Below are 13,004 nucleotides of genomic sequence, written 5' to 3' on the forward strand. Positions count from 1 at the left end.
TTCATTTGCAAACTCCACTCCATACATATATATGGGATGGTACGAGCTCCAACTCGGTTTTAGAGTGAAAACTGCAGGAACTTCAAACCGGCACTAGGAAACAGACTGAGAAACCAGAGTAAAAGTTTCTCCTGCAACCCGTTCCCTTTGTGCTAGATGAACGAATGTCTCTCAACATGCTCAGTTCTGAGAGATATGTGAATGTGAAAGCCGTCCTTCAACTAGCTTGTTGGGAACACAAAGTTTCTTTTCATTTGTAAACTCCACTCCACACATATGTATATGGGGAGGTACGAGCTCCAACTCGGTTTTACAGTGAAAACTGCAGGAACTTCAAACCGGCACTAGGAAACAGACTGAGAAACCAGAGAAAAGTTTCTTCTGCAACCCGTTCCCTTTGTGCTACATGAACGAACGTCTCTCCCCATGCTCAGTTCTGAGAGATAAGTGTGTGTGAAAGCCGTCCTTCAAATAGCTTGTTGGGAACACAAAGTTCCTTTTCATTTGCAAACTCCATTCCATACATATATATGGGGAGGTACTAGCTCCAAATCGGTTTTACAGTGAAAACTGCAGGAACTTCAAACCGGCACTAGGAAACAGACTGAGAAACTAGAGTAAAAGTTCCTCTTGCCACCCGTTCCGTTTGTGCTAGATGAACGAACGTCTCTCCCCATGCTCAGTTCTGAGAGATAAGTGTGTGTGAAAGCCGTCCTTCAACTAGCTTGTTGGGAACACAAAGTTTCTTTTCATTTGCAAACTCCACTCCATACATATATATGGGTAGGTACGAGCTCCAACTCGGTTTTACAGTGAAAACTGCAGGAACTTCAAACCGGCACTAGGAAACAGACTGAGAAACCAGAGTAAAAGTTTCTCCTGCAAACCGTTCCCTTTGTGCTAGATGAACGAACGACTCTCCACATGCTCAGTTCTGAGAGATAAGTGTGTGTGAAAGCCGTCCTTCACCTAGCTTGTTGGGAACACAAAGTTCCTTTTCAGTTGCAAACTCCACTCCATACATATATATAGGTAGGTACTAGCTCCAACTCGGTTTTACAGTGAAAACTGCAGGAACTTCAAACCGGCACTAGGAAACAGACTGAGAAACCAGAGTAAAAGTTCCTCCTGCAACCCGTTCCCTTTGTGCTAGATGAACGAACGACTCTCCACATGCTCAGTTCTGAGAGATAAGTGTGTGTGAAAGCCGTCCTTCAACTAGCTTGTTGGGAACACAAAGTTCCTTTTCATTTGCAAACTCCACTCCATACATATATATATGTAGGTACTAGCTCCAACTCGATTTTACAGTGAAAACTGCAGGAACTTCAAACCGGCACTAGGAAACAGACTGAGAAACCAGAGTAATAGTTCCTCCTGCAAACCGTTCCCTTTGTGCTAGATGAACGAATGTCTCTCCACATGCTCAGTTCTGAGAGATATGTGAATGTGAAAGCCGTCCTTCAACTAGCTTGTTGGGAACACAATGTTTCTTTTCATTTGTAAACTCCACTCCACATATATGTATATGGGGATGTAAGAGCTCCAACTCGGTTTTACAGTGAAAACTGCAGGAACTTCAAACCGGCACTAGGAAACAGACTGAGAAACCAGAGTAAAAGTTTCCCCTGCAACCCGTTCCCATTGTGCTAGATGAAAGAATGTCTCTCCACATGCTCAGTTCTGAGAGATAATAGTGTGTGAAAGCCGTCCTTCAACTAGCTTGTTGGGAACACAAAGTTCCTTTTCATTTGCAAACTCCACTCCACACATATGTATATGGGGAGGTACGAGCTCCAACTCGGTTTTACAGTGAAAACTGCAGGAACTTCAATCCGGCACTAGGAAACAGACTGAGAAACCAGAGTAAAAGTTTCTCCTGCAACCCGTTCCCTTTGTGCTACATGAACGAACGTCTCTCCACATGCTCAGTTCAGAGAGCTATGTGAATGTGAAAGCCGTCCTTCAACTAGCTTGTTGGGAACACAAAGTTTCTTTTCATTTGTAAACTCCACTCCACACATATGTATATGGGGAGGTACGAGCTCCAACTCGGTTTTACAGTGAAAACTGCAGGAAATTCAAACCGGCACTAGGAAACAGACTGAGAAACCAGAGTAAAAGTTTCTCCTGCAACCCGTTCCCTTTGTGCTAGATGAACGAACGACTCTCCACATGCTCAGTTCTGAGAGATAAGTGTGTGTGAAAGCCGTCCTTCAACTAGCTTGTTGGGAACACAAAGTTTCTTTTCATTTGCAAACTCCACTCCATACATATATATGGGTAGGTACGAGCTCCAACTCTGTTTTACAGTGAAAACTGCAGGAACTTCAAACCGGCACTAGGAAATAGACTGAGAAACCAGAGTAAAAGTTCCTCCTGCAACCCGTTCCCTTTGTGCTAGATGAACGAATGTCTCTCCACATGCTCAGTTCTGAGAGATATGTGAATGTGAAAGCCGTCCTTCAACCTGCTTGTTGGGAACACAAAGTGCCTTTTCATTTGCAAACTCCACTCCATACATATATATGGGGAGGTACTAGCTCCAACTCGGTTTTACACTGAAAACTGCAGGAACTTCAAACCGGCACTAGGAAACAGACTGAGAAACCAGAGTAAAAGTTCCTCTTGCAACCCGTTCCGTTTGTGCTAGATGAACGAACGTCTCTCCACATGCTCAGTTCTGAGAGATAAGTGTGTGTGAAAGCCGTCCTTCACCTAGCTTGTTGGGAACACAAAGTTCCTTTTCAGTTGCAAACTCCACTCCATACATATATATAGGTAGGTACTAGCTCCAACTCGGTTTTACAGTGAAAACTGCAGGAACTTCAAACCGGCACTAGGAAATAGACTGAGAAACCAGAGTAAAAGTTCCTCCTGCAACCCGTTCCCTTTGTGCTAGATGAACGAATGTCTCTCCACATGCTCAGTTCTGAGAGATATGTGAATGTGAAAGCCGTCCTTCAACCTGCTTGTTGGGAACACAAAGTTCCTTTTCATTTGCAAACTCCACTCCATACATATATATGGGGAGGTACTAGCTCCAACACGGTTTTACACTGAAAACTGCAGGAACTTCAAACCGGCACTAGGAAACAGACTGAGAAACCAGAGTAAAAGTTCATCTTGCAAACCGTTCCGTTTGTGCTAGATGAACGAACGTCTCTCCACATGCTCAGTTCTGAGAGATAAGTGTGTGTGAAAGCCGTCCTTCAACTAGCTTGCTGGGAACACAAAGTTTCTTTCATTTGCAAACTCCACTCCATACATATATATATGTAGGTACTAGCTCCAACTCGATTTTACAGTGAAAACTGCAGGAACTTCAAACCGGCACTAGGAAACAGACTGAGAAACCAGAGAAATAGTTCCTCCTGCAACCCGTTCCCTTTGTGCTAGATGAACGAATGTCTCTCCACATGCTCAGTTCTGAGAGATATGTGAATGTGAAAGCCGTCCTTCAACCTGCTTGTTGGGAACACAAAGTTCCTTTTCAGTTGCAAACTCCACTCCATACATATATATGGGGGGTACTAGCTCCAACTCGGTTTTACACTGAAAACTGCAGGAACTTCAAACCGGCACTAGGAAACAGACTGAGAAACCAGAGGAAAAGTTTCTCCTGCAACCCGTTCCATTTGTGCTAGATGAACGAACGTCTCTCCCCATGCTCAGTTCTGAGAGATAAGTGTGTGTGAAAGCCGTCCTTCACCTAGCTTGTTGGGAACACACAGTTTCTTTTCATTTGCAAACTCCACTCCATACATATATATAGGTAGGTACTAGCTCCAACTCGGTTTTACAGTGAAAACTGCAGGAAATTCAAACCGGCACTAGGAAACAGACTGAGAACCAGAGTAATAGTTCCTCCTGCAACACTTTCCCTTTGTGCTAGATGAACGAAAGTCTCTCCACTTGCTCAGTTCTGAGAGATAAGTGTGTGTGAAAGCCGTCCTTCACCTAGCTTGTTGGGAACACAAAGTTCCTTTTCAGTTGCAAACTCCACTCCATACATATATATAGGTAGGTACTAGCTCCAACTCGGTTTTACAGTGAAAACTGCAGGAACTTCAAACCGGCACTAGGAAACAGACTGAGAAACCAGAGTAAAAGTTCCTCCTGCAACCCGTTCCGTTTGTGCTAGATGAACGAATGTCTCTCCACATGCTCAGTTCTGAGAGATATGTGAATGTGAAAGCCGTCCTTCAACTAGCTTGTTGGGAACCCAAAGTTTCTTTTCATTTGTAAACTCCACTCCACACATATGTATATGGGGAGGTACGAGCTCCAACTCGGTTTTACAGTGAAAACTGCAGGAACTTCAAACCGGCACTAGGAAACAGACTGAGAAACCAGAGTAAAAGTTTCTCCTGCAACCCGTTCCATTTGTGCTACATGAACGAACGTCTCTCCACATGCTCAGTTCTGAGAGATAAGTGTGTGTGAAAGCCGTCCTTCAACTACCTTGTTGGGAACACAAAGTTCCTTTTCATTTGCAAACTCCACTCCATACATATATATGGGGAGGTACTAGCTCCAACTCGGTTTTACAGTGAAAACTGCAGGAACTTCAAACCGGCACTAGGAAATAGACTGAGAAACCAGAGTAAAATTTCCTCCTGCAACCCGTTCCCTTTGTGCTAGATGAACGAATGTCTCTCCACATGCTCAGTTCTGAGAGATATGTGAATGTGAAAGCCGTACTTCAACCTGCTTGTTGGGAACACAAAGTTCCTTTTCATTTGCAAACTCCACTCCATACATATATATGGGGAGGTACTAGCTCCAACTCGGTTTTACACTGAAAACTGCAGGAACTTCAAACCGGCACTAGGAAACAGACTGAGAAACCAGAGTAAAAGTTTCTCCTGCAACCCGTTCCCATTGTGCTAGATGAACGAATGTCTCTCCACATGCTCAGTTCTGAGAGATATGTGAATGTGAAAGCCGTCCTTCAACCTGCTTGTTGGGAACACAAAGTTCCTTTTCAGTTGCAAACTCCACTCCATACATATATATGGGGTGTACTAGCTCCAACTCGGTTTTACACTGAAAACTGCAGGAACTTCAAACCGGCACTAGGAAACAGACTGAGAAACCAGAGTAAAAGTTTCTCCTGCAACCAATTCCCTTTGTGCTAGATGAACGAACGTCTCTCCCCATGCTAGTTCTGAGAGATAAGTGTGTGTGAAAGCCGTCCTTCACCTAGCTTGTTGGGAACACAAAGTTTCTTTTCATTTGCAAACTCCACTCCATACATATATATAGGTAGGTACTAGCTCCAACTCGGTTTTACAGTGAAAACTGCAGGAAATTCAAACCGGCACTAGGAAACAGACTGAGAAACCAGAGTAAAAGTTCCTCCTGCAACACGTTCCCTTTGTGCTAGATGAACGAACGTCTCTCCACATGCTCAGTTCTGAGAGATAAGTGTGTGTGAAAGCCGTCCTTCACCTAGCTTGTTGGGAACACAAAGTTCCTTTTCAGTTGCAAACTCCACTCCATACATATATATAGGTAGGTACTAGCTCCAACTCGGTTTTACAGTGAAAACTGCAGGAACTTCAAACCGGCACTAGGAAACAGACTGAGAAACCAGAGTAAAAGTTCCTCCTGCAACCCGTTCCGTTTGTGCTAGATGAACGAATGTCTCTCCACATGCTCAGTTCTGAGAGATATGAGAATGTGAAAGCCGTCCTTCAACTAGCTTGTTGGGAACCCAAAGTTTCTTTTCATTTGTAAACTCCACTCCACACATATGTATATTGGGAGGTACGAGCTCCAACTCGGTTTTACAGTGAAAACTGCAGGAACTTCAAACCGGCACTAGGAAACAGACTGAGAAACCAGAGTAAAAGTTTCTCCTGCAACCCGTTCCATTTGTGCTAGATGAACGAACGTCTCTCCACATGCTCAGTTCTGAGAGATAAGTGTGTGTGAAAGCCGTCCTTCAACTAGCTTGTTGGGAACACAAAGTTCCTTTTCATTTGCAAACTCCACTCCATACATATATATGGGGAGGTACTAGCTCCAACTCGGTTTTACAGTGAAAACTGCAGGAACTTCAAACCGGCACTAGGAAACAGACTGAGAAACCAGAGTAAAAGTTTCTCCTGCAACCCGTTCCCTTTGTGCTACATGAACGAACGTCTCTCCCCATGCTCAGTTCTGAGAGATATGTGTGTGTGAAAGCCGTCCTTCAACTAGCTTGTTGGGAACACAAAGTTTCTTTTCATTTTCAAACTCCACTCCATACATATATATAGGTAAGTACTAGCTCCAACTCGGTTTTACAGTGAAAACTGCAGGAACTTCAAACCGGCACTAGGAAACAGACTGAGAAACCAGAGTAAAAGTTCCTCCTGCAACCCGTTCCCTTTGTGCTAAATGAACGAATGTCTCTCCACATGCTCAGTTCTGAGAGATATGTGTATGTGAAACCCGTCCTTCACCTAGCTTGTTGGGAACACAAAGTTCCTTTTCATTTGCAAACTCCAATCCATACATATATATGGGGAGGTACTAGCTCCAAATCTGTTTTACAGTGAAAACTGCAGGAACTTCAAACCGGCACTAGGAAACAGACTGAGAAACCAGAGTAAAAGTTCCTCCTGCAACACGTTCCCTTTGTGCTAGATGAACGAACGTCTCTCCACATGCTCAGTTCTGAGAGATATGTGGATGTGAAAGCCGTCCTTCAACTAGCTTTTTGGGAACACAAAATTTCTTTTCATTTGTAAACTCCACTCCACACATATGTATATGGGGAGGTACGAGCTCCAACACGGTTTTACAGTGAAAACTGCAGGAACTTCAAACCGACACTAGGAAACAGACTGAGAAACCAGAGTAAAAGTTTCTCCTGCAACCCGTTCCCTTTGTGCTAAATGAACGAACGTCTCTCCCCATGCTCAGTTCTGAGAGATAAGTGCGTGTGAAAGCCGTCCTTCAACTAGCTTGTTGGGAACACAAAGTTTCTTTTCAATTGCAAATTCCACTCCATACATATATATGGGTAGGTACGAGCTCCAACTCGGTTTTACAGTGAAAACTGCAGGAACTTCAAACCGGCACTAGGAAACAGACTGAGAAACCAGAGTAAAAGTTTCTCCTGCAACCCGTTCCCTTTGTGCTAGATGAACGAACGACTCTCCACATGCTCAGTTCTGAGAAATAAGTGTGTGTGAAAGCCGTCCTCCACCTAGCTTGTTGGGAACACAAAGTTCCTTTTCAGTTGCAAACTCCACTCCATACATATATATAGGTAGATACGAGCTCCAACTCGGTTTTACAGTGAAAACTGCAGGAACTTCAAACCGGCACTAGGAAACAGACTGAGAAATCAGAGTAAAAGTTCCTCCTGCAACCCGTTCCCTTTGTGCTAGATGAACGAATGTCTCTCCACATGCTCAGTTCTGAGAGATATGTGGATGTGAAAGCCGTCCTTCAACTAGCTTGTTGGGAACACAAAGTTTCTTTTGATTTGCAAACTCCACTCCATACAGATATATGGGATGGTACGAGCTCCAACTCGGTTTTACAGTGAAAACTGCAGGAACTTCAAACCGGCACTAGGAAACAGACTGAGAAACCAGAGTAAAAGTTTCTCCTGCAACCCGTTCCCTTTGTGCTAGATGAACGAATGTCTCTCAACATGCTCAGTTCTGAGAGATATGTGAATGTGAAAGCCGTCCTTCAACTAGCTTGTTGGGAACCCAAAGTTTCTTTTCATTTGTAAACTCCACTCCACACATATGTATATGGGGAGGTACGAGCTCCAACTCGGTTTTACAGTGAAAACTGCAGGAACTTCAAAACGGCACTAGGAAACAGACTGAGAAACCAGAGTAAAAGTTTCTCCTGCAACCCGTTCCCTTTGTGCTACATGAACGAACGTCTCTCCCCATGCTCAGTTCTGAGAGATAAGTGTGTGTGAAAGCCGTCCTTCAAATAGCTTGTTGGGAACACAAAGTTCCTTTTCATTTGAAAACTCCATTCCATACATATATATGGGGAGGTACTAGCTCCAAATCGGTTTTACAGTGAAAACTGCAGGAACTTCAAACCGGCACTAGGAAACAGACTGAGAAACCAGAGTAAAAGTTCCTCTTGCCACCCGTTCCGTTTGTGCTAGATGAACGAACGTCTCTCCCCATGCTCAGTTCTGAGAGATAAGTGTGTGTGAAAGCCGTCCTTCAACTAGCTTGTTGGGAACACAAAGTTTCTTTTCATTTGCAAACTCCAATCCATACATATATATGGGTAGGTACGAGCTCCAACTCGGTTTTACAGTGAAAACTGCAGGAACTTCAAACCGGCACTAGGAAACAGACTGAGAAACCAGAGTAAAAGTTTCTCCTGCAAACCGTTCCCTTTGTGCTAGATGAACGAACGACTCTCCACATGCTCAGTTCTGAGAGATAAGTGTGTGTGAAAGCCGTCCTTCACCTAGCTTGTTGGGAACACAAAGTTCCTTTTCAGTTGCAAACTCCACTCCATACATATATATAGGTAGGTACTAGCTCCAACTCGGTTTTACAGTGAAAACTGCAGGAACTTCAAACCGGCACTAGGAAACAGACTGAGAAACCAGAGTAAAAGTTCCTCCTGCAACCCGTTCCCTTTGTGCTAGATGAACGAATGTCTCTCCACATGCTCAGTTCTGAGAGATATGTGTATGTGAAAGCCGTCCTTCACCTAGCTTGTTGGGAAAACAAAGTTCCTTTTCATTTGCAAACTCCACACCATACATATATATGGGGAAGTACTAGCTCCAACTCTGTTTTACAGTGTAAACTGCAGGAACTTCAAACCGGCACTAGGAAACAGACTGAGAAACCAGAGTAAAAGTTCCTCCTGCAACACGTTCCCTTTGTGCTAGATGAACGAACGTCTCTCCACATGCTCAGTTCTGAGAGATATGTGGATGTGAAAGCCGTCCTTCAACTAGCTTGTTGGGAACACAAAGTTTCTTTTCATTTGTAAACTCCACTCCATACATATATATGGGTAGGTACGAGCTCCAACTCGGTTTTACAGTGAAAACTGCAGGAACTTCAAACCGGCACTAGGAAACAGACTGAGAAACCAGAGTAAAAGTTCCTCCTGCAACCCGTTCCGTTTGTGCTAGATGAACGAATGTCTCTCCACATGTTCAGTTCTGAGAGATAAGTGTGTGTGAAAGCCGTCCTTCACCTAGCTTGTTGGGAACACAAAGTTCCTTTTCAGTTGCAAACTCCACTCCATACATATATATAGGTATGTACTAGCTCCAACTCGGTTTTACAGTGAAAACTGCAGGAACTTCAAACCGGCACTAGGAAACAGAATGAGAAACCAGAGTAAAAGTTTCTCCTGCAACCCGTTCCCTTTGTGCTACATGAACGAACGTCTCTCCACATGCTCAGTTCTGAGAGATATGTGTGTGTGAAAGCCGTCCTTCACCTAGCTTGTTGGGAACACAAAGTTCCTTTTCATTTGCAAACTCCACTCCATACATATATATGGGGAGGTACTAGCTCCAACTCGGTTTTACAGTGAAAACTGCAGGAACTTCAAACCGGCACTAGGAAACAGACTGAGAAACCAGAGTAAAAGTTCCTCCTGCAACCCGTTCCCTTTGTGCTAAATGAAGGAACGTCTCTCCACATGCTCAGTTCTGAGAGATATGTGTATGTGAAAGCCGTCCTTCACCTAGCTTGTTGGGAACACAAAGTTCCTTTTCATTTGCAAACTCCAATCCATACATATATATGGGGAGGTACTAGCTCCAACTTGGTTTTACAGTGAAAACTGCAGGAACTTCAAACCGGCACTAGGAAACAGACTGAGAAACCAGAGTAAAAGTTCCTCCTGCAACACGTTCCGTTTGTGCTAGATGAACGAACGTCTCTCCACATGCTCAGTTCTGAGAGATATGTGGATGTGAAAGCCGTCCTTCAACTAGCTTGTTGGGAACACAAATTTTCTTTTTTCATTTGCAAACTCCACTCCATACATATATATAAGTAGGTACTAGCTCCAACTCGGTTTTACAGTGAAAACTGCAGGAACTTCAAACCGGCACTAGGAAACAGACTGAGAAACCAGAGTAAATGTTCCCCCTGCAACCCGTTCCCTTTGTGCTAGATGAACGAATGTCTCTCCACATGCTCAGTTCTGAGAGATATGTGAATGTGAAAGCCGTCCTTCAACTAGCTTGTTGGGAACACAAAGTTCCTTTTCAGTTGCAAACTCCACTCCATACATATATATAGGTAGATACGAGCTCCAACTCGGTTTTACAGTGAAAATTGCAGGAACTTCAAACCGGCACTAGGAAACAGACTGAGAAATCAGAGTAAAAGTTCCTCCTGCAACCCGTTCCCTTTGTGCTAGATGAACGAATGTCTCTCCACATGCTCAGTTCTGAGAGATATGTGGATGTGAAAGCCGTCCTTCAACTAGCTTGTTGGGAACACAAAGTTTCTTTTGATTTGCAAACTCCACTCCATACATATATATGGGATGGTACGAGCTCCAACTCGGTTTTACAGTGAAAACTGCAGGAACTTCAAACCGGCACTAGGAAACAGACTGAGAAACCAGAGTAAAAGTTTCTCCTGCAACCCGTTCCCTTTGTGCTAGATGAACGAATGTCTCTCCACATGCTCAGTTCTGAGAGATATGTGAATGTGAAAGCCGTCCTTCACCTAGCTTGTTGGGAAAACAAAGTTCCTTTTCATTTGCAAACTCCACTCCACACATATGTATATGGGGAAGTACGAGCTCCAACTCGGTTTTACAGTGAAAACTGCAGGAACTTCAAACCGGCACTAGGAAACAGACTGAGAAACCAGAGTAAAAGTTCCTCCTGCAACCCGTTCCCTTTGTGCTAGATGAACGAACGTCTCTCCCCATGCTCAGTTCTGAGAGATAAGTGTGTGTGAAAGCCGTCCTTCAAATAGCTTGTTGGGAACACAAAGTTCCTTTTCATTGGCAAACTCCATTCCATACATATATATGGGGAGGTACTAGCTCCAAATCGGTTTTACAGTGAAAACTGCAGGAACTTCAAACCGGCACTAGGAAACAGACTGAGAAACCAGAGTAAAAGTTCCTCTTGCAACCCGTTCCGTTTGTGCTAGATGAACGAATGTCTCTCCCCATGCTCAGTTCTGAGAGATAAGTGTGTGTGAAAGCCGTCCTTCAACTAGCTTGTTGGGAACACAAAGTTTCTTTTCATTTGCAAACTCCTCTCCATACATATATATGGGTAGGTACGAGCTCCAACTCGGTTTTACAGTGAAAACTGCAGGAACTTAAAACCGGCACTAGGAAACAGACTGAGAAACCAGAGTAAAAGTTTCTCCTGCAAACCGTTCACTTTGTGCTAGATGAACGAACGACTCTCCACATGCTCAGTTCTGAGAGATAAGTGTGTGTGAAAGCCGTCCTTCACCTAGCTTGTTGGGAACACAAAGTTCCTTTTCAGTTGCAAACTCCACTCCATACATATATATAGGTAGGTACTAGCTCCAACTCGGTTTTACAGTGAAAACTGCAGGAACTTCAAACCGGCACTAGGAAACAGACTGAGAAACCAGAGTAAAAGTTCCTCCTGCAACCCGTTCCCTTTGTGCTAGATGAACGAATGTCTCTCCACATGCTCAGTTCTGAGAGATATATGGATGTGAAAGCCGTCCTTCAACTAGCTTGTTGGGAACACAAAGATTCTTTTCATTTGCAAACTCCAATCCATACATATATATGGGTAGGTACGAGCTCCAACTCGGTTTTACAGTGAAAACTGCAGGAACTTCAAACCGGCACTAGGAAACAGACTGAGAAACCAGAGTAAAAGTTTCTCCTGCAACCCGATCCCTTTGTGCTACATGAACGAACGTCTCTCCACATGCTCAGTTCAGAGAGATATGTGAATGTGAAAGCCGTCCTTCACCTAGCTTGTTGGGAACACAAAGTTCCTTTTCATTTGCAAACTCCACTCCACACATATGTATATGGGGAGGTACGAGCTCCAACTCGGTTTTACAGTGAAAACTGCAGGAACTTCAAACCGGCACTAGGAAACAGACTGAGAAACCAGAGTAAAAGTTTCTCCTGCAACCCGTTCCATTTGTGCTACATGAACGAACGTCTCTCCACATGCTCAGTTCAGAGAGATATGTGAATGTGAAAGCCGTCCTTTAACTAGCTTGTTGGGAACACAAAGTTTCTTTTCATTTGTAAACTCCACTCCACACATATGTATATGGGGAGGTACGAGCTCCAACTCGGTTTTACAGTGAAAACTGCAGGAACTTCAAACCGGCACTAGGAAACAGACTGAGAAACCAGAGTAAAAGTTTCTCCTGCAACCCGTTCCCTTTGTGCTAGATGAACGAACGACTCTCCACATGCTCAGTTCTGAGAGATAAGTGTGTGTGAAAGCCGTCCTTCAACTAGCTTGTTGGGAACACAAAGTTTCTTTTCATTTGCAAACTCCACTCCATACATATATATGGGTAGGTACGAGCTCCAACTCTGTTTTACAGTGAAAACTGCAGGAACTTCAAACCGGCACTAGGAAATAGACTGAGAAACCAGAGTAAAAGTTCCTCCTGCAACCCGTTCACTTTGTGCTAGATGAACGAATGTCTCTCCACATGCTCAGTTCTGAGAGATATGTGAATGTGAAAGCCGTCCTTCAACCTGCTTGTTGGGAACACAAAGTTCCTTTTCATTTGCAAACTCCACTCCATACATATTTATGGGGAGGTACTAGCTCCAACTCGGTTTTACACTGAAAACTGCAGGAACTTCAAACCGGCACTAGGAAACAGACTGAGAAACCAGAGTAAAAGTTCCTCTTGCAACCCGTTCCGTTTGTGCTAGATGAACGAACGTCTCTCCACATGCTCAGTTCTGAGAGATAAGTGTGTGTGAAAGACGTCCTTCACCTAGCTTGTTGGGAACACAAAGTTCCTTTTCAGTTGCAAACTCCACTCCATACATATATATAGGTA

The sequence above is a fragment of the Camelus dromedarius genome, unplaced genomic scaffold (assembly GCF_036321535.1).
Source record: "Camelus dromedarius isolate mCamDro1 unplaced genomic scaffold, mCamDro1.pat HAP1_SCAFFOLD_198, whole genome shotgun sequence".
Classification (NCBI taxonomy): domain Eukaryota; kingdom Metazoa; phylum Chordata; class Mammalia; order Artiodactyla; family Camelidae; genus Camelus; species Camelus dromedarius.